The 23,405-nt window shown below is 45.5% G+C and overlaps 1 protein-coding gene across 3 annotated transcripts in view; it reads left to right on the top strand.

The window, feature by feature from the left end:
- Positions 1–1,230: 1,230 nt before the first annotated feature.
- Positions 1,231–23,405, top strand: part of DSE (dermatan sulfate epimerase) — a 72,458-nt gene continuing 50,283 nt past the window's right edge. The window contains exon 1 of one of the 3 annotated variants that reach the window (XM_040350271.1): positions 1,231–1,552. The gene's annotated coding sequence lies outside the window, so the exon portion shown is untranslated. The remainder of the gene's footprint in view (positions 1,553–23,405) is intronic. The other 2 variants (XM_040350270.1, XM_040350272.1) reach the window with 2 other exon arrangements.

A 23,405-nucleotide genomic window follows, 5' to 3' on the forward strand; every position in this document is an offset into this window, starting at 1 on the left:
TATATCCAAATAACACGCCCAAGCTCATCACCACACACAGTCACAAAGGCAAGAGAATTCTCGTTGTGCATTGTATTAGTGCTCGGACGAACACACTTAGACCAAATTTTAATGGTTCAAAAGATGTCAGGCAAAATAGTCGGCCCTCACGCATGTTCACTTCATCAAATCTGGCCCTCTTTGAAAAAAGTTTGGACACCCCTGCCCTAGGTGCATTTAGCGCTTGAGTGTCGATTAAAGTGGTAGTAAAGTCTTTACTACCACTTTTACCTAAAGGTAAGCCTTTAATAAGGCTTACCTGTAGGTATAAAGAATATCTCCTAAACCTGTACGGTTTAGGAGATATTCCCCTCGCAATGCGCCGCTAATTGCAGCGGCGAATGCGCAGCGGGGATCCTCGGCTAAAGGGCCGGCAGACCTGGCCGGAATGAAGTCTCCTGCGCGCATGCGGGGGAGTGACGACATCGCCACTCCAGCCAATCACAGCTCTGGAGCGGCAATACCTGGAAGACACGCCGAGGCAAGACATCTCGCTCGGCGTGGACCAGGTAAGTTCTCTACACCTCGTTCCAAGGTAAGTATTTCATAATGAGCTAGTATGCAGTGCATACTAGCTCATTATGCCTTTTGCCTTTCAGGAGTAAAAAAAAAAAAATATTACAGGTATACAACCGCTTTAATTTCAATGTCCAGTTAAAATTATTATTCTTACAAGCTAATTATTATTGTTTACAAGCGCCAGGCATTTTTTTCAGCCAAAACACTGCTGCCAGGTGGAAAGGCGTCTAGCAGAATTAGAAAAATGTCCTGTGTGCAATCTATCGCACAACTTTGCAAATCTGGCGCTCGGTATTACAGGCGCATTGGCCGTAAATCCTCTGTAATCCGGCAGCCCGATTTGACTCCATGTTGTCAATCTGCTTAGTGGAATGGCAGTAAAGTTCTATGGGTGAAGGGGATGCCACAGGCATGTTTGTGTACCCACCAAAGTGGGAGCCTTACTGACACAACACAAGCTCCATTCACACCACAGAGTGAGGTGATAATTGAGGCTGCTCTCTGTGTACCATGCTAATGGAGCTTGTCTGCTCCTCAGGCTACTCCTGGTGTTTTACATGTTGTTTATCAGTGTGATTTGTGCTCCTCACTTCCCCTGCCTCATGGAACACTAACACAGCTCGTCTCGTGCTGACGTTGCAGAACAGAAAACTTGTAGAGACGGCCCCTCTCCTTTTTCCTAGTCTCCCCCCCAGGCTTCTCAGGGTTAATGCATGCTTGGGGTGGGGCCTGACTGCCAACACAGCTCAAGGAAGACGGCTCTCCGAACTTGTGTCCCCCCTTTTACTCTCACTGGGATGCCGGGACTTGTAGTCGGAGCATCGGCTCCTGACTGAGTAGCGGCTGACATCTCCTCAGTTCAGGGTCCGAGCATGAGCCGGGAGGAGTGCCCGGGCAGCCCGAGGAGGATGCTGAGCGCGCAGTGCTGGGCTCAGGGGGCTCCAGGCGCTATACTGGCGCAAGCTGCCCAACGCTGACAGGAATCCACACCTGGGTGAGGCGCCACACTTTACTTCTTAATCCGCACTTTGTTTTTATTGCACACTTTAGTTCGCACTTTGTTTTTATTGCACACTTTAGTTCACACTTTTTATTTGTTTTTATTTTACACTTGTTTTTATTCCATACTTTATTTGTCACTTTATTTATTTATTTTGTTTTTTTATTGCATACTTTTGTGTTGGTTTTTTTTTTGGTTGATTTTATACAGCCCTTGGGGTGCTTTTTTTTATTCATTGACACCAATGAAGGGCAGAATTCCTCCCAATGACACTAATGACGGGGCAGAATTCCTCGGCGTGACGGGGGGCAGAATTCCTCGGCGTGACGGGGCGCAGAATTCCTCGGCGTGACGAGGCGCAGAATTCCTCCCAATGACACCAATGATCGGGCAGAATTCCTCCCAATGACACCAATGATCGGGCAGAATTCCTCCCAATGATCGGGCAGGATTTTTTATTGCATACTTTTGTGTTTTTTACTTTTTTTTTTGCTTGATTTTATACAGCCCTTGGGGTGCTTTTTTTTATTCATTGACACCAATGAAGGGCAGAATTCCTCCCAATGACACTAATGACGGGGGGCAGAATTCCTCCCAGTGACGGGGGGCAGAATTCCTCCCAGTGACGGGGGGCAGAATTCCTCCCAGTGACGGGGGGCAGAATTCCTCCCAGTGACGGGGGGCAGTATTCCTCCCAGTGACGGGGGGCAGTATACCTCCCAGTGACGGGGGGCAGAATTCCTCCCAGTGACGGGGGGCAGAATTCCTCCCAGTGACGGGGGGCAGAATTCCTCCCAGTGACGGGGGGCAGAATTCCTCCCAGTGACGGGGGGCAGAATTCCTCCCCGTGACGGGGGGCAGAATTCCTCCCCGTGACGGGGGGCAGAATTCCTCCCAGTGACGGGGGGCAGTATACCTCCCAGTGACGGGGGGCAGAATTCCTCCCCGTGACGGGGGGGCAGAATTCCTCCCAATGACACCAATGATCGGTTAGAATTCCTCCCAATGATCGGGCAGAATTCCGTCCAATGACACCAATGATCGGGCAGAATTCCTCCCAATGATCGGGCAGAATTCCGTCCAATGACACCAATGATGGGGTCCAATGACACCAATGATGGGGTCCAGTGACACCAATGATGGGGTCCAATGATGGAGACCAATGATGGGGTCCAATGACAGGGGATTTTGTACTCCTGATGGCCACAGTCCGGCCCCCATAAAGTCTAGAGGTTAATGACTTTGGCCCTTTGTTTAGAAAGTTTGGAGACCCCTGCATTGGAGGGTCGGGGAAGCTGTGGTTTCACCCCCTAGGAGACTGTACATAAGGTGCAGAGTATCTTATCACAGGCACAAGGGTTTTGTTGATCAGATTTGATTGCAATAGGAAGAAAATGAGTGACAGGTAGGAAAGTTTGTAGCACTGTGATCGCAGAAATTTCTGGGGCCCATGTGGGTGCTGAACGCAGGGAAGGTTCCTAATGCATTCCTTATGGGAAGGTAGTGTTCTACTAGGGCTGCCTTTTTGTGTATCTAGATCTATATTCGTTTTTGCAACTGTAAGGATCCATTTACACTTGTGCAACTTGTCATCCAACCTTGGACATAAATGTTGCATGGCAAGTCATTTTCCAATGATGCTTCATTCAGATATGCGCAACGTAAAGTTACAGCAACTTTAAAGTAGTCCATGCACTACTTTGGTCCGACGTTCATGCAACTTGAGGGCCATAGACTTCAATGTTAACCCTCAGAAGTTGCATGAAAGTCGTACCTGAGGCTAAATTCATACTACTGCGAAATGGATGTGGGTTTCCCCGGGCCATCCAATTCACATGTCAGGAGACTGTTATCGCCCCTCTATGGAGCTGGTTCACACAGCTTCGGGGCGGCTCCGGTGCGAATTGCCTTCTGGTCCGTTTCAGGTCAGAGTTCAGCCCAAAATTCATCTGAAATTGGACCTGAAATGGTGAACAGGGACGCACCGGACACCTGCTGTGAGCCATTTCGTGCTGCGGTGTGAACCAAGTCTGAATGCAACTTGTGTGCAACAGTTGTCCAATATCACTGGTCAAAGCCAAAGTCGTATTGCAAGTTGCACCCATCCAAAGTTGCACCCCAAAGTCGGAGCAACTTTGGAGTCATACAAGTGTGAATGGAGCCTAATGAGGAATACTGCTTTGGCAATTTTTTTCCTAGGCTGATGGGCCACTTGCCAGCCAAAGATAAGTCACCAGCGGCAGGATCGCTAAAGAGGCCTTGTGTCTGTCCCATTGCTAGAGATGGGAGCGACATCCTACCTGCACAGGGAGCTCATTCCATTGAGACTACATGTGAGATTGGGCATCCTCTAAACCCCTCTCTATCCGAACAGCAAAATCACATTTTCTTTTTTTGCTAAACAAAAAGACCTGAACACTTTGAAAAAATAAAAATGTTTTTTTTCTTAGTTTCTTTTATAATTTTGCAAACAGTTAATTTGTGTCCTGCACTGATTGGTGTTGATGGAGGCTGCACTGATAATCAAGTAGAGGTGCATCGAAGGGACATTTATTTTGGTACCCCTTTGGCCGAAAATCACAGTTTAAAAAAAATATACAGTATCTCACAGAAGTGAGTACACCCTCACATTTTTGTAAATATTTTTATATCTTTTTTTTCATGTGACAACACTGAAGAAATGACACTTCGCTACAATTTTAAGTAGTGAGAGTACAGTGCAAAATTTCTGTCCCCTCAAAATAACTCAACACACAGCCATTAATATCTAAACTGCTGGCAACAAAAGTGAGTACACCCCTAAGGGAAAATGTCCAAATTGGGCCCAATTAGCCATTTTCCCTCCCCAGTGTCATGTGACTCGTTGGTGTCACAATGTGTCTTTGCGGGCGGCTTTAACAATTTTTGCGGCCGCTAGCGTTGAAGCAATTTGAGTCACATGACCTATTAAAAAAGACTTACCATAAGCATGCTAAAATCACGGCAAGATTGCATGTGTTCTTGGTGCCATTATCTGTACTTTTTTTTTGATCAGCAAAATTCAGATAACACCATATTCGGACGATATGTTTTGGCGGCTGAATGTTTGGTGCTAATGATCAGTGCAGTCTCTTTTCACACTAGCCGGTCATCGGCCATCTCCTCTCCTCGTGCTGTAACAATCTTAGGAAAGGAATGCTGATAGCTGGCAAGTGTGTTTTACATTGTTATCAACTGTGAATGGACCCAGCTGATCATGTGGTAAAGAGACGCTAATTGGCTCTTTACCTCGATCTGCGATCAGATGTGTCCGGAGGACACCGCTATCTCGGGGCGTGCTGCATCCGGCGTGATCATGGGAGGACATCATTTGACATTCTCCCATAATTGGCCGACTGTGCTGTAGCCGTCATTTTGCTTTAGCTTGGTCATCGAGTGGTTAAAGCGGATCTTCAGTCTAAAATCGAAAGTGTCTTCTGCCCACCCCCCTCCACTCCCTGTACAATAAGTCCCCTACTTATGAACGAGTTCCATTCCGGGAGCTCGTTGGTAAGACCAACAAAGAGCAGCGCTGATCAGTGTGTTCTGGTTGGGAGAGTCCCCCTGTAGAACACAATAGCCCAGCGGGGCGATCGCTGCAGCAACATTGCTTGTGTTGGTACAGCAATCTGTCAGTTTTTTTTTTGTTCAGCTTGCTTTGTTGAACTAAAAAAACAAGCAAAACTTTGAAAGTTCACAAGTAGAATGTACGTATGTAGGGGATTTGCTGTATTGTGGTGTGTTTTTGTTTTGTTTGGGGGGGGCGGCAAAAGAGTTTGAACCCGCCTCTTATACACATCATTCGCCTAGGCCAGGTCTTCAAACTCATGCCTGGGGGATGGATGCGGCACTTTGCTTATATTCTGCACTATTTCATCCACTAACCTCAACGAATGGGCGCAATTTCTCCCATTGGGCACGATTCCGGACAATGACAACAATGAAGCACATAAAAGTGAAACTGCTCCAGGTGGCAGTTCCAAGCTTTGACCCCCCCAGCCAATGACACCATCGATGGTGCACAATTCATCTCTCTGACTCCAAAGATAAAAAATTGTTTACTCCCAATAGCCACGGTTTGGCCCAGCTAAAAGGGTTGTAAAGGTTTTTTTTTTTTTTTTTAAATAGGTTCCTTTAAGCTAGTGTATTGTTGGTTCACTTACCTTTTCCTTCTATTTCCCTTCTAAATGTTTTTTTTCTTTGTCTAAATTTCTCACTTCCTGTAAACTTGCCCCCATCATCTGAGCTGTTCTGGCTGGGGGTTAGTCAGCCAGAACAGCTTACTGAGGAGGAACAGGAAGTGAGAAATTCAGACAAAGAAAAAACATTTAGAAGGGAAATCGAAGGAAAGGGTAAGTGAACCAACAATGTACTAGCTAAAAGGAACCAATTTAGAAAATAAAAAACAAACCTTTACAACCCCTTTGAGTCTGAAAGATGGCAAACTGCTCCTTTGTTTAGCAAGTTTGGATATGTACATCACATATCCCAGGGGCCTTACTGTTTCATTCAGAGGAGGAGGGCAGGCCTAGTGGTGCATCATAGGAAGCTTCCCTGCAGAGCTCGGAACAACCGTCTGGACTAATGATGACAAACAATATGGTGGGCAGGACCGAGCAGTGGCAGGGCACGAGAGGATCTCGACAGGACAATGCATGGGTGAATATCTAAAATGTGCAGATCCCACCTCCACGGTAAGCATGGGTAAAAGGGGTGGGGAGAAACGGGAGTTATAGGTGAAGATCTGCCTTAACTGGCTGTGTGCACACATAAACAAAGGGAATGGCTTCTAGTGTCTTTAGTGCTCTTATATGGACACTGTAAACAAAGGGGCAGGATGTTGGTGAGGCCGGTGTCATTAGCAAAATGGACATTTGTTCATATAAGTCCACCGACCTCACCAGCATCCTGCAAAATGATTGCACTCCTGTGACCCATAGGAGAAGCCCAGCTGTATGAGCTCAGGCTGGTCTTCTCTTTTTAACCACTTAAGACCCGGACCAAAATGCAGCTAAAGGACCTTGCCCCCTTTTGCGATTCGGCACTGCGTCGCTTTAACTGACAATTGCGCGGTCGTGCGACGTGGCTCCCAAACAAAATTGGCGTCCTTTTTTTCCCACAAATAGAGCTTTCTTTTGGTGGTGATTGATCACCTCTGCGGTTTTTATTTTCTCTTATCGTCCATGGACGGACACAGCTCCTTAAATCTTGACAAGTGGGTTATGTTCCCTGTTTACAGGAGAGGACTAGGCAGAAACATGTTAAATAGTTAAATACATGTTACATTAACAGAGTTGAACAGCCCCGCCCAGGGGGCGGTCCCTCCAGACATAACCCTCCTCACTGCAGCTTGCAGCCTCAGTTTCGTTCTGCCTAGCAAAGGAGAAGGACGTATGGCTCCCTTTGGGCCCAGCGCCCTGAGGAGAAATTTTATTTTATTTTACTTTACTTTTTCTTGAAGAATCTTCTTTCAACTGTTGGCTGAGAGACAGGCTGGATATTATAGATCCTTGTAGTCTACTCAGTCCGACCAGCAAGCGTGGGCACACCTTTGCAAAGAGGCTTGGTCTGCCACGCCATACCTCATGACTCCTGAGGTGGCCGGTGAGCTTTGCTCCGAGGTTCACATATGACTGAGCTGTGGTGTTGTCTCAATCACAGTGGACCGGGCCGACGGCTACCTCCATTGCGGTTGTAGTTCTGTCAGGAATGCGTCAGCGAGTCCTCGCTTGGACGGGTAAGTACAGTCCCTCCTGCTTCGGTGGGTTGGTAAGGCTGGGCATTCCTGGGGTTCGGGGGTCCCTTCCCCTTACTTCCCTGCTCCTTTCCCTTGCTGCATTGCTAACATTGCCGCTGTCAGGGGGGAGGGGGCCTTCCTGAGGGGACTGTGTTATCTGGCCTGTGCTTTTTCTTTTTTGTATTGGGCTTTCCTGTGAGGTAAAAAGCCCTGTGATGAGCACAGATGTTTATGATTATACTTCAGCAGACGCTGACTGATTGGTGACACCTGTAACGGTTTTGCTTTTTATGCTGTATCTGTGACTTGTCCTTAAATAAAACAGCCCTATGAGGCTTTTCCTGTTTAAACACAGGTCCCTGCAAAAGTTACCTCACGGTTCTTTTCCTCACAGGCAGCGCTGTGCAGTCTCCTCCTGAGGGAGTCCCCTGGTTACCCCTGGTCAGCGCAGCAAGTGGGTGAGAGGCCCTGAATAGGGCTCTAGGAGCTTTTGTCTATTTGTATGGACAGGTGTGCATATTATAATACACACTATATGTAAATATTGGAGTCAGTATCTGGGTCCTTCCCCACATGCTGGTGGTGGCAGCAGGTGTTAGCACCTGTGATTCCCACAGAGTTTTTATTGTAGTCCTGGACACAGTTTGTGCCAGGGTGGGGGTGGACTGCGGGCGGGCGGTAAAAGAGTGCCCCCTTCCCCCGTTATCCCCTGGGGAATGCTCTGTTATGGAGCCATGGACTAGGTACCTAGTTGAAAAAAAAAAAAAAAAAAAGGCAGAATAAGGCATTTATGGGTGCGCTTTTTACTGCTGCAAGGGACTCTCCTAAGCTGCATAGTGCAGCTGGGTTTCCGCTGAGGGCTCGGTCTTTTTTGGATCACACAAATCAGACCGCTGTGTAGGTTTTTTCCTTCTGTGCCCTTCTTTGATAATTTCTGAGATGCGGAATGAGAAAAGCCACTGAGGGCTTTTGTAGTCCCTCACCGCCGGGCGGGAACCCCTACTTGTATGGATCTGACTGATAGAAGATCCGAAGTACTGACCCGTTCCATGTTTACCATGCTGGGGTCTGGCTTGCGGCCTATTGTGGCCACTACACTGGGGTCTCAGTGGTCGCTGGCGCTATTTTTTTTTGGGAGATTTTTCAATTACATTGAAAACTCCCATTGGCGCCCATTTTGTCGTAGCCACGCTATGGCGCAGCTTACATTGTGCTGGCCTTTTTCCTGTGGCCGCGTTCTGAACGCTCGGCGGCCATCTTGGAGTAGTCCTGACCCCTAGTGCTGTATACAACTCACAGAGTGAGCATTTTGCACCAGACAGTGGAGGAGCACCGACTCTCTCCTGAGGTTATTAGCCTAGCGGACCAGCTGGTCCAGGGCCTCATATAGGTCTGTGATGCTTCATTGAATGCTGCGCCCTTGTTATCCAGGGCGTCTGTTTCAGAATGGTTTTATGCACACGGTGGTGTAGTGCTTAACTCCATTACTTGGCAGCAAAAGAGTCATTGGTTCGAATCTCCAATCTGCCTGGAGCTTGCATTGTCGCTCCCTGTGTCTGTGTGGGTTTCCTCCGGGTACTCCGGTTTCCTCCAAAGACATGTGTGCATACACCTACATAATATACATACACACTATGTGTGTGTATTATTTAGGGGCAACCCTCCCAGGCCGTCAAAGGCCCAGCTGGGGGACTAATCTGTCCCTGGGTGCATAAGCCGATCACGCCGGCACCCAAATCCTGCCAATGTATATAGCCTTCCCTCCCTGTCTCTAGGTGGGAGGGGCGGCTTGCAGGTTCACAATTCAGTGAAACCTCCCTGCTCTCCGATTAGTGGGTCTGCGAGGTGGTCTCTTCGGAGTACTAGATAGGGTTTCCTCCTATCCACAGAACAAAGTTCTGTCCTTGTGTCTTCCCCTCCCGGCACGTCGGTCTGCCTTGGGCAGTGTGGGATTTGCTAAGCTGCAAGGTAATTTTACCTTTCCTGCAGGACGAGAGTTTTGGGGTTTTCTATGGGCCTCAGGCCCTAAATACCTTTGTGAACGTCGGGTAGTTCCGCATGGAATCCATTTGTTCGGTGGTAGCTGCGCTTCATCCGGGGGATGTCCTGACGTCCTCGGACATCAGGGACGCATACATGCATGTCCCGTTTTGCACATGTCACAGTGTTTTTTTCTGTGCTTCGTGATGAGAGAAGGGTCTCTGTCAGCCTGTGGCCCTCCCTTTTGATCTGGCGTCAGCACCATGGGTTTTCAGCTAGGAGCTCGCACTTATTTGAATTTTGTTGGGTCAGCGAGGCTTTGCCTCATTGGCTACTTTGACGACTTTCTTCTGAGAGCAGCTTCTGTCTCCGACCTAGTGGATGGGTTATTCCCATTCAGACCCTCCGAAGATTCGGGTGGATGTTAGACGTTTAGGCCAGAAAGTGTAGCTCAGTGGCAGCAAGCCTGCCCTACATGTGTGCGACCCAGGGTTCAAATTATGGGCATGCTAGGTTCCGACTCAGCGTTGGAGTATCTAGTGTTGATCCAGACTCCTCAGTGGCAAAGGTCCTTCTTCCCCTGGAGAAATTGCAGACTCTTCAGTCTGCGGAGAAGGTATTGGCATCACGCAATCGGTCTTCTCTCCGGGCGCCTGCTGGTTCAGGGTCTGTGGGTAGCCTCCTTCAAGGTGGTACTGTATGCCCAGTTCCACACCCTGGTTTTCCAGTGGAACTACTGTCCAGGTGGTAAAAATCTCTTGTCTCTGAAATCATTAGATTCCTGTGCGCCACCTAGTCAGAGTCTCTCTGAGTTGGTGACAGAGATTCCCGACTCTTCGGTCCGGGAAGTTGTTCCTTCCTTCCAGTGGTCGGTGTTTACGACGAATGCCAGCTCACGGGTTGTGAACCTGGAGGTTCACAAAACTGGGGGGTCCAGTCGGCCCTGAGTCGCTGGACTTGCGTGGACCTATGACCACACCTCCTTGAATGTGTCTGGTCTCGGTAGCTACCCAGGGTCGGGCCTGGCTAGTGCCTGGTGGAAGACCGCCTGGGAATACCAGGTGCTGTCTACTGTTCATTGTCCTACTATTTTAGGCGATCAGGCTATGCTTCTCCTTGTGGTCGACCAATCTGGTTTCAGCCGGACAACGCCACGGCCGTGGCTTCAGTCTACCATCAGGTATGCCGGCAGGCAGACTACTGGAGTCGCCAGATGCTGGACCAGGGCGACTGGTCTTTGTGCTTTGGGGTGTTTCGGCTCCCTTGCAGGAGGTGAGCCTCACATGGCATGGATCTCCTGGCAGCTTGTCTCCGCCGCAAGGGTGTCAGTTAGTGGCCAGGTCTAGTGATCTTGTACAGACGCGTCAGTCGCGCTGGTGGCCCTGTGTTGTCTGTATCGGTGATTTTTTGCCATTCCTCCATGGTAGTTGCTTCCTCGGCCGCTCCACAGAGTGGATGCTGAGGAGATCCCGATGATTCTAATCGCTCCAGATTAATCTCGGCGTCCTTGGTACGCTGATATCGGGCGCCTGGTAGCGGAGGCACCCTGGCGATTGCCAGGGCAGGAGGTTCCTGTCTCAAGGTCCCATACTTCCTCCTGTTGTACAGTCACTGACTTGCTTAACATGGTTATTGGAAGCCAGACTTTAGGTGACCAGGGTCTGTCTGACTCGGTCATCTCAACAGGGCACCGTAGTCTTCTTCCGGAGGATCTACCGTCGCACCTCTCTTGGTGCGAAGGGATGGAGTGACGTTTTTAAAGCTTGGATTGGATCTAAAAATTGCTTAAAGCACCGTTTGGGGGCAGATTTCAGCCTTGGCTGTGTTTTTAGTGGCCTTTTTGCGGCCCGTTCCCTGGTGGGTCCCCTTTTTTTGTGTGCAAGGGGTTTGTCATATACTTTCCCCTCTTGGCCCATCTCTTCCCCCATGAGTTTTGACTCTGGTGCTCTCGGTTCTTCAGGAACCTTCCTTTTGGAAACATCAGAGAGATTTTCTCTTGACACTATCTCAGAAGGTGGCCCCTTTAGTGGCCTTTACCTCTGTTAGAGGGGTTTCTGAGTTGGCGGTCTTGTCTTGCAAGCCGCCATGCTTGATCCCCCATAAGGATTAGGTGATGGTGCGCCCGCGACCTTCCCTTCTTCCGAAGGAGGTTTCGGCCTTTCATACTTTAGGCGTGGTACGCGCTTTGCGGGTATACCAGCCTACTACGGCTCCATTTCGGAGCTTCTGACTCTCTTTTGTGTCGGTGTCTGGTCCACAAAAGGGCCTGGCGGTCTCGTCGACCACCATTTCTCGGTGGAACGGGCAGGCCGTCATACAGGCCTATGCTCCTAAGGGCGGGCCCCCCTTTTCCGGTCACGGCACTTTCGACCAGGGCAATTGGTGCTTCCTGGGTTTTTTTTTTTTTTTTTTTCCCGACATCATGCGTCGGTCTCACAGGTGTGCGAGGCGGCGATTTGCTCGTCCGTTCACGCTTTTTCCAGAATTTACATGGTTGCTGTGAGTGCATCTTATGATGTTTTTTTCAGCCGCTAGTTTTTGCCGGCGGCTGTTTAAAGTTGCACCTCCTCCGTTGAGGAGCTCTGCTTGTTTTGGGGTGAAGTTAAAATTGTTTTTACTGATATATTTCCCACCCCTCGTTTTTTGACACTGCTTGGGGACGTCCCACTTGTCAAGATTTAAGGAGCTGTGTCCGTCCATGGACGATAAGAGAAAATAGGATTTTTTGTACTCACCGTAAAATCCTTTTCTCTGAAGTCCATGGACGGACACAGCTCCCACCCCTCCTTTTTAGGTTTGTACTGCTTGTTACGAACTGAGGCTGCAAGCTGCAGTGAGGAGGGTTATGTCTGGAGGGACCGCCCCCTGGGCGGGGCTGTTCAACTCTGTTAATGTAACATGTATTTAACTATTTAACATGTTTCTGCCTAGTCCTCTCCTGTAAACAGGGAACATAACCCACTTGTCAAGATTTAAGGAGCTGTGTCCGTCCATGGACTTCAGAGAAAAGGATTTTACGGTGAGTACAAAAAATCCTATTTTTTGCGCTATAAACAAAAATAGAGTGACAATTTTGAAAAAAATTCAATATTTTTAACTTTTTGCTATAATATCCCCCAAAAATATAAACAAATGTTTTCCTCAGTTTAGGCCGATACGTATTCTTCTTCCTATTTTTGGTAAAAAAAAAATCGCAATAAGCGTTTATCGGTTGGTTTGCGCAAAATGTATAGCGTTTACAAAATAGGGGATAGTTTTATTGCATTTTTATTAATTTTTTTTTTTTTTTTTTACTACTACTAATGGCAGCGATCAGCGTTTTTTTTCGTGACTGCGACATTATGGCGGACACTTCGGACAATTTTGGCACATTTTTGGTACCATTGTCATTTTCACAGCAAAAAATGCATTTAAAATGCATTGTTTATTGTGAAAATTACAATTGCAGTTTGGGAGTTAACCACAGGGGGCGCTGATGGGGTTATGTGTGACCTGAAGTGTTTACAACTGTAGGGGGGTGTGGCTGTAGGTGTGACATCATCGATTGTGACCCCCTATAAAAGGGATGACACGATCGATGCAGCCACCACAGTGAAGAACGGGGAAGCCGTGTTTACACACAGTTCTTCAGCTCCAGGGACCGATCGCGGGACTCCAGCGGTGATCGGGTCCGCGAGTCCCGTGGTCACTGAGCTTTGGTCCGGGTCGCGGGAGCGCGCCCACGACCCTACGGCTGGGCTTAAAGGACAACGTACCTATACGTTTGATGTGCCCAGCCGTGCCATTCTGCCGACGTATATCGGCGTGAAGGGGTCGTTAAGTGGTTAACCATTAGAAAATCGAACAAATGTTCTGGAAATGAACATTTACAACAAGTCTACTGCTGCATGCACATGAGACACCAGTCGGTCCCTTTTTTTTTTTAATCCAGCACTAAGCTGCTTTTAGCAGTGTCAGACGTTTTTACAGCTGTAACGCCAGTCCTCAGAACACACTGGCCCTGTTGTTTTTTTTTTTTTTGCAGCTTGAAACGCATATGCCACTTAAAGCTTCTAAAAGCCTGTGTGTGCGCATGAGGCCATAGAATAACATGGAGAGGTGTTTTTAAGCTGCAAAACAAAGTCTGACACTGCTAAAAGCAGCTTGAAAAACGCCCTGTGTGCATGAGGCCTTATAGTCAGAATTAGTCCAAATATCCTAATGGCCCGTACACGCGATCCGAATATCGTACGACGGATCGTACGACTTTTTTCGCTTAATAGTCGCAAGTAAAATGAAATAGGTTATTAAAGTCACAAATTCTCGTACGACCGAAAAAAATCATCGGAAGTGATGTCATGTGTTGTAATGTATTTGTATTGTATTTTCGGACGACAACTGTACTGACTAAATGAAAATCGTATGATCTGACATCATGCGAGGAAAATTTTCGTGCATGTCCGATCGAATAATATCGGATGTACTGTCATGATCGGCTCTCGAAAGTAGTGTACACACGATCCGAAAATCGTACGATTCTTCATCGGATATTCGGATCGTGTGTACGGGCCATAAGGGTGGTAATTGGTTGGTACACTGCCATTGGGATGGTCAGCCTGCACAGAATAGCTGATCTTATGCTTAGTGTCCCAGCACTGTACTTCTGTGGTCTGAAACAGATAGAGGGAAACCACATGAACTACCAAAATTATTTAGTGTAATGTAGTTCTTATTTATAGCTTGATTGGCAATGTGTTTTTTGGGAAAAATCTCTCTATGGAAAACATGTTAGTAAAACAAAGCAGGAAAATGTGTATAGTTTGAATAGTATAAAAGTACATGCACCTGGGACAGTATAGCGGATACATCGTTGAAGTCAAATCTTCCTGCATACTTACTTGTACACCCACCGTGTACAAATGCTGCATTCAGCTCTAGACAAGCTCCATAGTATTCATGGTGGCATTTTTACATAAACCTGCTTTAATTACAAATTGCTTAGTGAATGGATACCTTTTTTCTTGAAAATCTGTTATCTCTTCATGTGCCCTGTGGGAGTGTTCACCTTTTTGCACTCTGTGGTATTGTGGTTTAAGGATTAGTGTTGAGCAGAATATGCCATATTCGATTTCGCGATATATCTCGAATATATATTCGAATATTCGAGATATATTCGCTAAATTCGAATATTCGTGATATTTTATCGAAATTAATTGAATGCGATTTTTCGCTATTGCGAATGCGAAAATAATTGCGATTTTTTTAATAACTGCGGTAGGAGCGCTCTGATTGGCTTAGAATATTCGTGATATTTTATCGAAATATCGCAACATGCGAATGCGATATTTATTGCGCAATTTCGAGATATGCTGGAGGAGCGCTCTGATTGGCTCAGAATATTCGTGATATTTTATCGAAATATCGCAACATGCGAATGCGATATTTATTGCGCAATTTCGAGATATGCTGGAGGAGCGCTCTGATTGGCTCAGAATATTCGTGATATTTTATCGAAATATCGCAACATGCGATTGCGATATTTATTGCGCAATTTCGAGATATGCTGGAGGAGCGCTCTGATTGGCTCAGAATATTCCTGATATTTTATCGAAATATCGCAACATGCGAATGCGATATTTATTGCGCAATTTCGAGATATGCTGGAGGAGCGCTCTGATTGGCTCAGAATATTCCTGATATTTTATCGAAATATCGCAACATGCGAATGCGAAATTTATTGCAGATATTTCGAAAACTGCTGTAGCAGCACTCTGAAATCGAATATGTATGATATTTTAACCAAAAAACATATTGCGATTGCGATTTTTCGATCGCGCATGCGCAATTGCGCGAACAACACGCGACCATTTCCTGGAGCCTTGCCAGTTTCCCAATATTACAGCAACATGGTGGGAAGCAATTTCTCAAAGTCTGAGGAAAAGTTGCTGATTTGTGTAAGTATTTTGACCACTGTTATTTCATCATCTTCAACTGCATTTAAGTCTAGTTTAAAAGTTAGTATATATGATCAGATATTAGTATTTAACCAAAAATGTGTCTCCTGTTTTTACAAAACTACAAGTCCCAGCATGCCTGGACAGCTGCAGACACCCTGGTTGGCAAATGTGTATTTAGGCACTTTTCCTTGTTATTTAGCATAATGAATTTAAAATTTTTTTGGACATAGGACGTATGCGAACGTCCTGACTTCAGTGTCCTCAAGGCCCAAGGACGTTCGAATACATATTGCCCTTTAGATGTTGCAGAACTACAACTTCCAGCATGCCTGGGAATGCTGGCACTTCTAGTATTGTAAGTTCTGCAGGCCCACATTTTTCAGGCCTTTATGCACGGGTCTCTAAACTGTGGCACCCTAGATGCAGCAAAAGTAAAATTCTTAGCATGCACTGACAGACCGTGGCTGATGGGAGTAGTAGTTTTGCAACAGCTGGAGGTGGACTGGTCTTGAAACCCAGAGTTAGGTAACAAACCCGTAGTGTTTTGCAACCATTCTGCCTCCAGCTGGTTATTTTCTGTTGAAAAGCCTGTGGCGTGCAAAACACAACCCAAAAACTCCACCCGGTGCAAGGAAAAATTTGCACACACCTAAAGAGTGACATCACAAAAAACTGCGACGGTTGCATACGTCAGTGGTCCTCCGAAAAGGTCCCGTCTCTGACCCCCCGGGGCGTTAGGCTCCTAGGCTCCTGACAGGGAAAAGAGTTACTGTGGTCCATACAGCCGAAGCCATATGGACCCATCTCGGTCCAAGCAGCGCAATCAACACGCGAACAACACGCGACCATTTCCTGGAGCCTTGCCAGTTTCCAACTTATGATCGCAGCGCAATCACACAGCAACATGGTTGGAAGCAATTTCACTAAGTCTGAGGAAAAGTTGCTGATTTGTGTAAGTATTTTGACCACTGTTATTTCATCATCTTCAACTGCATTTAAGTCTAGTTTAAAAGTTAGTATATATGATCAGATATTAGTATTTAACCAAAAATGTGTCTCCTGCTTTTACAAAACTACAAGTCCCAGCCCAGCCCAGCATTTTAGTCTAGTTTAAAAGTTAGTATATATGATCATATATTAGTATTTCACAAAAAATGTGTCTCCTGCTTTTACAAAACTACAAGTCCCAGCATGCCTGGACAGCTGCAGACACCCTGGTTGGCAAATGTGTATTTAGGCACTTTTCCTTGTTATTTAGCATAATGAATTTAAAAATTTTTTGGACATAGGACGTATGCGAACGTCCTGACTTCAGTGTCCTCAAGGCCCAAGGACGTTCGAATACATATTGCCCTTTAGATGTTGCAGAACTACAACTTCCAGCATGCCTGGGAATGCTGGCACTTCTAGTATTGTAAGTTCTGCAGGCCCCCATTTTTCAGGCCTTTATGCACGGGTCTCTAAACTGTGGCACCCTAAATGCAGCAAAAGTAAAATTCTTAGCATGCACTGACAGACCGTGGCTGATGGGAGTAGTAGTTTTGCAACAGCTGGAGGTGGACTGGTCTTGAAACCCAGAGTTAAGTAACAAACACGTAGTGTTTTGCAACCATTCTGCCTCCAGCTGTATTTTTCCTGTTGAAAAGCCTGTGGCGTGCAAAACACAACCCAAAAACTCCACCCGGATGCAGTGAAAAATGTGCACACACCTAAAGAGTGACATCACAAAAAACTGCGACTGGTACATACGTCAGTGGTCCTCCGAAAAAGGTCCCGTCTCTGACCCCCCGGGGCGTTAGGCTCCTGACAGGGAAAAGAGTTAGCAACGCATATCTCCCCTATACGTGTATCCTGTGTTGTTAATAATATATTCATAATTATGCAAATGATAATGGCTGCTATATTTATGCAAAAAAGGTGGCGACCGAAATGGCAGGATATAAAATCTTTCATGTTACCCCTGTCATTGATTAATAAGGCGAGAATGCTTCCAATTGTTGAATAGCATACATTTACGTCATATATCCATAAGGCTGTCAACAGAAGTATTACAATTTACTTTGTTCTTCATCTTGCAGAAGTTCCTGGAAACAGGATATGATGACCTGCGGCGGCAGCCACAGAAAAGGGCTGTGGTCAGCGCCCTAATCGCTGACTTTGGCGGCCAACATGACCACAAGGCCATTGTTAAGAAGTGGTCTGACCTCAAGAGGCGCCAAATGGGTAATGTCAGACGTCTTCGGGCTAAATATCATCCAGGTAAGTTATTGTTGACAGTTATGTTTTTTTTAAAAAAAGTGTATTTTGTGCGTGAACTCGAAAGAGAGAGGAGCCGGCCTGCAGGAGTTGGGAGGCCTCCCCCAGAGGCAATCTGCCACCTTTCTCCATGCCCCGGTTGGCAATGGCGGGTGTGAGGGGGTCCTCCCAACCCAACCTCGCATAGCACACCCACCAGTGGCGGGGCTGAGACCACCAAACTCAATTCACAGGTAGCCGAGAGCGGGATCCGAACCCCTAGCTGCAGAGGTGAATCAGTTGTCAGTGCAGTGGCAATCGCGTGGAGCCACCGCAGCTCCTTTGGTGACAGTTATGTAAGGTCATATGTAATTCATGTAAGGTCAGATGTTGTTAACCAAGATGCCATGTTGTGCTAACATATATCACCACCGGCCAAGGTATTCATAGTACTGTTGAAAAAAGACATGGGGCAGCAGACAGGAACACAGAAGTTATGTGGGAACATAATTTTCCCATTGCTTTGCATGGGACTTTAAAGAAAAACCCCGACCATGGCAAGTGGGGGTGGGTAAGGTTTAAACCACCTATCCTATGTTTGTGGCTGACATATAAGTAACCTGTGTGCCAAGTTTCATATAAATATCTTTAGCCGTTTGTACGTGATGCTGGAACATACATACATACATACATACATACATACATACATTTATGCACACACACACGTTGAGTTTTATATATATAGATTACCACTAAATTCCTGTGTTAGGAGTGGGGTTGTTATAGTAATCCCGTGTGCTCCATCAGGCCCTTTTTTTAACATGAGATGGTCTGAACAAAACAAAGGAGACAAAAACAGCTCATTTTAACATGGTTGCATCCCAGCTCACGCTCAGTCCCCTGTAGTGCCCACAAGACCCTTTAATATAACATTGTCCCATTGGTTAACTGTCTATATAAATCAATTTGTATTCATATACAATACAGCACAGTACACAGAATTTGCATACGTCATTAGAAAACATTTTTATAATATATGAACATTGTGTTATTATAGGAGCTCCAATGCCAGTTGTCCGCGCCAAGCGCAGAAGGCGCCAGGCCGATGAGGAGGAGGAGGAGGATGCGGCAGAGGAGGATGCGGCAGAGGAGGACATGGATGAGGAGGAGCAGCCAGGGCCCTCCCACTCCCCAACCCCAGCTCCTGTTGAGGAGCAAGCTGAGGAGATTCCCCCCCCCACCACCCCAACTTCTCAAGCGGAAGAGCAGGAGGAAGAGAGCGTTCCTGTGAGCCTCGCTCAGGAAGGTAAATATGTGCACAATGATTAATAACATTTCAACAACAAAATGTAGATATAAAAATGGACAACATATAAAGCGCACCTGTCAGATTGTAGAACCATAATATGGTATTGATGCTAGAAGTATACAGGTAGTGCATAATTATTAGGCAAGTTGTATTTTTTGAGGATTCATTTTATTATTGAACAACAACCATGTTCTCAATGAACCCCAAAAACTCATTAATATCAAAGCTGAATTTTTTTGGAAGTAGTTTTTAGTTTGTTTTTAGTGTTAGTTATTTTCGGGGGATATCTGTGTGTGCAGGTGACTACTATTACTGTGCAGAATTATTAGGCAACTTAACCAAAAAATAAATAGATACCCTTTTCAATGATTTATTTTTAACAGTGAAACCAATATAACATCTCAACATTCACAAATACACATTTCTGACATTTAAAAACAAAACAAAAACAAATCAGTGACCAATATAGCCACCTTTATTTGCAAGGACACTCGAAAGCCTGACATCCATGGATTCTGTCAGTGTTTTGATCTGTTCACCATCAACATTGCGTGCAGCAGCAACCACAGCCTCCCAGACACTGTTCAGAGAGGTGTACTGTTTTCCCTCCTTGTAAATCCCACATTTGATGATGGACCACAGGTTCTCAATGGGGTTCAGATCAGGTGAACAAGGAGGCCATGTCATTACTTTTTTTTATTTAATACCCTTTCTTGCCAGCCACGCTGTGGAGTACTTTGACACGTGTGATGGAGCATTGTCCTGCATGAAAATCATGTTTTTCTTGAAGGATGGTGACTTTTTCCTGTACCACTGCTTGAAGAAGGTCTCTTCCATAATCTGGCAGTAGGACTGGGAGTTCAGCTTGACTCCATCCTCAATCCGAAAAGGCCCCACAAGCTCATCTTTGATGATACCACCCCAAACCAGTACTCCACCACCACCTTGCTGGCGTCTGAGTCGGACTGGAGCTCCCTGCACTTTACCAATCCAGCCACGGGCTCTTCCATCTGGCCCATCAAGACTCACTCTCATTTCAGCAGTCCATAAAACCTTAGAAAAATCTTTCTTGAGATATTTATTGGCACAGTCTTGACGTTGCAGCTTGTGTGTCTTGTTCAGTGGTCGTCGTCTTTCAGCCTTTCTTACCTTGGCCATGTCTCTGGGTATTGCACACCTTGTGCTTTTGTGTACCCCAGTGATGTTGCAGCTCTGAAATATGGCCAATCTGGTGGCAAGTGGCATCTTGGCAGCTGCACGCTTGACTTTTCTCAGTTCATGGTCAGTTATTTTGCGCCTTTTTTTTTCCACACACTTCTTTTGACCCTGTTGACTATTTTGAATGAAACGCTTGATTTTTCGATGATCACGCTTCAGAAGATTTGCAATTTTAAGAGTGCTGCATCCCTCTGCTAGATATCTCTCTATTTTGGACTTTTCAGAGTCTCTCAAGTCCTTCTTTTAGACCATTTTGCCAAAGGAAAGGAAGTTGACTAATAATTATGCACACCTTATATAGGGTGTTGATGTCATTAGACCACACACCTTCTCATTACAGAGATGTACATTACCTAATATGCCTAATTGGTAGTAGGCTTTCGAGCCTATACAGCTTGGAGTGAGACAACATGCATAAAGAGCATGATGTGGTCCAATTACTCATTTGCCTAATAATTCTGCACTCCCTGTATGTGTTAGACACACAACAAATGTATAGACATGATAATGATTGATTAATAAGCAAAAAAAATATTTTATGTATTTGTTAACGGTCTTTGTAATCAAATTGTTTTTTCTTATATCATAACAGCTGTAAAAGAGATTATGCAGAGACAAGCAGCAATAACGAAAAGGCAAGAATTAATTATTGCTAACCAGAGGAAAATGTGCTATTTAGCCAATCAAAACAAGCAACTGGAGGAGCAACAAATGAGAGAAATGCGTGAATTGGAAAAATTGCAAAAGCGCATGAGCCAATCACTTTGATTTTTTTTTTATAATAAAAAATATTATTTTTTGGAAATGTTTCATTTCTTTTTGAGATAGATTTTTAGGTTTTTCAACACATCTAACTTCACATCGAACAAATCAACATCAACACATCTAACTTCATAATAAGCAACAACATTTTATACTATTAATTTATTTAACACAAACCTAGGACAAACTAAAGCACACGGACACAGACACGACGAACACAAAATAAACTGTTGAAAAATGAACATAACAAAAGCAACAATATATATATATATATATATATATATATATATATATACCGAGAGAGAGAGAGAGCAAGAAAGAGAGAGAGAATGCAGATGAGCTCTTGCAGACAGCCCAATGGTTGCAGTATAAATGCCGCAAAACAGGGTTTAACATAAGGTTCATTGTTATAGTTACACTTGCTGTTTAGATCCGGTCTGGTAGCTTGTAGCGGAGGCTGTTGGTGGATCCGCTGTGCCAGAGAGGTCATGAAGCTTTACTCAGCATGGAGGCAGCAGCAGTAGTATTAAAATATAATGTAACTAGACAATGCATTTCCTGAGGAAAATGCGAGTGGGAATGCTGAATAGCTTAATTGCTGAGCCCCTTGCCAAAGACATTCACCATAACCACTACACTATCTTTAGGACACACAGCTTCTTTCTCTATCTGCAAAGTATAGAGTATGCTGACTTCCTGGTCGCCCCTCCCCCCTCAAGAGGTTTCCCCTCCCCCCCAGGTCAGTGAGGAGGAATATTGCACTGAGGTCAGGAAAGTTATTTATGGAAAGAAATAACATTACAAACGCTTTTAATTCACAGATCAAATACATGATTTAAGCCTCCAAACAAAGCTTAATAAATCCTCAACCGTACATGCGATCGATACAACGACTACACCGTTTGAAATACACGGCCCTTGTGAACGCATCGATATGAAATTTATGTTGATAAACTTAAAAATGTGACATAGGTGTATTGACTGAGCAGCAGTAGTAGTATTAGCAGTAGTAGTTGATACAGAGTCAGATATAGGGTGTGAAATAACTGCTGACATAGGTGTCTTGACTGGGCAGCAGCAGCAGCAGAAGCAGCAGTAGTAGTATTAGCAGTAGTAGTTGATACAGAGTCATATCACTTGGGCAGGAGGTGCCATGATGAACAGCAGTGGTAATAAGAGTATATAGGGTGTGAAATAACTGCTGACATAGGTGTCTTGACTGAGCAGCAGCAGTAGTAGTATTAGCAGTAGTAGTTGATACAGAGTCATATCACTTGGGCAGGAGGTGCCATGATGAACAGCAGTGGTAATAAGAGTATATAGGGTGTGAAATAACTGCTGACATAGGTGTCTTGACTGAGCAGCAGCAGTAGTAGTATTAGCAGTAGTAGTTGATACAGAGTCATATCACTTGGGCAGGAGGTGCCATGATGAACAGCAGTGGTAATAAGAGTATATAGGGTGTGAAATAACTGCTGACATAGGTGTCTTGACTGAGCAGCAGCAGTAGTAGTATTAGCAGTAGTAGTTGATACAGAGTCATATCACTTGGGCAGGAGGTGCCATGATGAACAGCAGTGGTAATAAGAGTATATAGGGTGTGAAATAACTGCTGACATAGGTGTCTTGACTGAGCAGCAGCAGTAGTAGTATTAGCAGTAGTAGTTGATACAGAGTCATATCACTTGGGCAGGAGGTGCCATCATGAACAGCAGTAGGAATAGGAGTATATAGAGTGTCAAATAACTGCTGACATAGGTGTCTTGACTGGGCAGCAGCAGCAGAAGCAGCAGTAGTATTAACAGTAGTAGTTGATACAGAGTCATATCACATGGGCAGGAGGTGCCATGATGAACAGCAGTAGGAATAGGAGTATATAGAGTGTCAAATAACTGCTGACATAGGTGTCTTGACTGGGCAGCAGCAGCAGAAGCAGCAGTAGTATTAACAGTAGTAGTTGATACAGAGTCATATCACATGGGCAGGAGGTGCCATGATGAACAGCAGTAGGAATAGGAGTATATAGAGTGTCAAATAACTGCTGACATAGGTGTCTTGACTGGGCAGCAGAAGCAGCAGTAGTATTAACAGTAGTAGTTGATACAGAGTCATATCACATGGGCAGGAGGTGCCATGATGAACAGCAGTGGTAATAAGAGTATATAGGGTGTGAAATAACTGCTGACATAGGTGTCTTGACTGAGCAGCAGCAGTAGTAGTATTAGCAGTAGTAGTTGATACAGAGTCATATCACTTGGGCAGGAGGTGCCATGATGAACAGCAGTGGTAATAAGAGTATATAGGGTGTGAAATAACTGCTGACATAGGTGTCTTGACTGAGCAGCAGCAGTAGTAGTATTAGCAGTAGTAGTTGATACAGAGTCATATCACTTGGGCAGGAGGTGCCATCATGAACAGCAGTAGGAATAGGAGTATATAGAGTGTCAAATAACTGCTGACATAGGTGTCTTGACTGGGCAGCAGCAGCAGAAGCAGCAGTAGTATTAACAGTAGTAGTTGATACAGAGTCATATCACATGGGCAGGAGGTGCCATGATGAACAGCAGTAGGAATAGGAGTATATAGAGTGTCAAATAACTGCTGACATAGGTGTATTGACTGGGCAGCAGCAGCAGAAGCAGCAGTAGTATT

The sequence above is a fragment of the Rana temporaria genome, chromosome 4 (assembly GCF_905171775.1).
Source record: "Rana temporaria chromosome 4, aRanTem1.1, whole genome shotgun sequence".
NCBI lineage: Eukaryota > Metazoa > Chordata > Amphibia > Anura > Ranidae > Rana > Rana temporaria.